Source organism: Peromyscus leucopus, chromosome 4 (assembly GCF_004664715.2).
Source record: "Peromyscus leucopus breed LL Stock chromosome 4, UCI_PerLeu_2.1, whole genome shotgun sequence".
NCBI classification, from domain to species: Eukaryota; Metazoa; Chordata; class Mammalia; order Rodentia; family Cricetidae; genus Peromyscus; species Peromyscus leucopus.
The window spans coordinates 83,012,034-83,014,640 of record NC_051066.1 but is presented as its reverse complement, the minus strand read 5'-3'; positions in this window follow the sequence as shown (position 1 = coordinate 83,014,640).

Sequence of the window (2,607 nt, the reverse complement as noted above, 5' to 3'; positions counted from 1 at the left end):
GGTGAGACTATTTGCCATGATCCTCACTCTTAAATTTAAGTACCAGTATACATTTCCACTTCAAATCTTGCTGATGCCTAAACCTCAGCATTTCCAAGGTAAAGCTTCTCTTTGCTCTTGAATGTGCTTGTCCTATTAAACTCCCATTTCCATCTAGTCACCAAAACTTAACATTATCTTATATAAAAACTGTCTCTCAATAAATCCCCCTATTTAATTTTATGCCATTTCCTTATCATCAAGGGTTTATTTGAAACAAATGTTTTTGTTTGTTTATTTTGTTTATTCTTCTCTCATATATTACATCCCAACTATAGCTTCCCCTCCCTTCGCTCCTCCTTGTCCCCTCTCCCACGCCTCCCTTCTCCCCCAGATCCTCTCCTCCTCCATTTCCCTCCAAGGGATATCAACTGAACATGGCAACAAGTCACAGTAAGTCTAGGTACATACTCTCATATCGAGGCTGGAAGAGGCAACAGAGTAGGAGAAAAAGGCTTCCAAGACCAGGCAAAAGTGCCAGTGACAGCTCTCACTCCCACCACGAGAACATCAAGCTACACAACCAAAACAAATGTGCTGAAGACCTAGCTCAAAATCTTACCAGCTCCCTGATCATCACTTCAGTCTTTGTGAGTCCCTATGAAGCCCGCTTAATTGATTCTGTGGGCTGTGTTCTTGTGGTGTCCTCCATCCCTCTGGCTCCTACAATCCTCTCTTCCCCTCATCCTTGGGTTTCTAAGATCTCCACTTAATGTCTGCCCGTGGTTCTCTACATCTGTTTCTATCAGTTGCTGGATGAAACCTCTCCGATGATTATTGGGCTAGGATCCAGTTTATGAGTACAGCAGAATATCATTAGAAATCATTTCATTAACTTTTTTTTGCCAGTCCTGTTTGGTTCTATCCTAGGTCTCTGGGCTATCCAGCCTCCAGTTCCTGGTCATCCAGATGATGCCAGGTATGGGCTCCCTCTTCTGGCATGGCCCTCAAGTTAGACCAGTCACTGGCTGACCACTTCCACAAGTTCTATGCCACTATTACCTGAGCACATTTTGCAGGCAGGACAAATTGTAGATCAAAGTCAGATTCTGCCTAGATTGGTATCCCAGTCCCATAGCTGGAAGCCTTGACTGGTAACAGAAGATGGCTGGTTTAGTCTCTGTATTCCACATTACTAGGAGTCTCATTAGGGTCATTCCAGAGATTTCAAAGAGTTTCCATTGCATTAGGTTTCTACATCCTCCATGAAATGCACCCAGTTGCAGTCATCTCTCCCAATACTCTCTTCTCCCACCGCCCCCAACCCTCCTGTTACCATCCCAATTGCCATTAGTCCATTGCAAAATCTATTCCCTTGAGCCTTTCTTGTTACTTTGCCTCTGTGGGTCTGTGGATTGTAGCATGATTATCTTTTACTTAACAGCTAATATCCACTTATAAGTGAGTATATACCATACCTTGTGTGTCTGCTGGGTCTGGGTTACCTCAGTCAGGATGATCTTTTTCTAGTTCCATCCCTTTGCCTACAAATTTAAAGATGTCATTATTTTTAACAGATAAGGAATACACTGTTGTGTAAATGTTTTACCACATTTTCTTTATTTATTAAGAAATTTTTTTATTCATTTTACATACCAACCATAGATCCTCCTCTCTTCCCTTCTCCTGCCCCCCCCCCAGCATGCTCCCCACAACCCATCTCCCATTCCCTCCTCAAACAAAGCAAGGGGAGTCAATAGAGACTGGTACATTCAGTTAAGGAAGGTCCCAGCTCCCCTCCCCCACATCAAGGCTGTTCAAGGTGTCTCTACATAGGTAGTAGGCTCCAAAAAGTCAGCTCATGAACCAAGGATGGATCCTGATCCTACTACCAGGGGGCCCCTTAAGCAGATCAAGCTGTACAACTGTCTCGCTTATGCAGAGGGCCTAGTCCAGTCCCATGGAGGTTCCACAGCTGTTGGTCTAAAGTTCATGAGTTCCCACTAGTTTGGTTTGGTTGTCTCTATAGGTTTTCCCATCATGATCTTGATGCTGCTTGCTCATAAAATCCCTCTTCTCTCTCTTCTACTGGACTCCTGGAGTTCAGACTAGTGCTTGGCTGTGGCTCTCTGTATCTGCTTCCATCAATTACTGGATGAAAGTTCTATGATGACATCTAGGGTATTCACCAATCCGATAAGCCACTTCAGGCAAACCCTCCACTATTGCTGGGGTCATCCTTGTTACCACATTTTCTTTATCCATTCTGCCATATTGATTTCCATAGAAGTTGTACAACTTTGTACTCCCACCAACAAAAGAGGAGTGTCTTCCTTGTTCCACATCATCTCCAGCCTGACTTGTCACTTGTGTTTTTGATCTTAGCCATTATGGCAGGTGTAAGATGGAATCTCAGAATCATTTTTATTTGCATTTCCCTAGTAAATAAGGATGTTGAAAATTTCTTTACACATTTCTTGGCCATTTGAGATTCCTCTCTTGAAAATTCTGTTTAGATCTGTACTCCATTTCAACCGGATTATTAGGTTCATTGATATATAGCTTCTTGAGTTCTTTATATATTTTGGATTATTAGTCCCTGTCAAATATGGAGTTGATAGAAATATT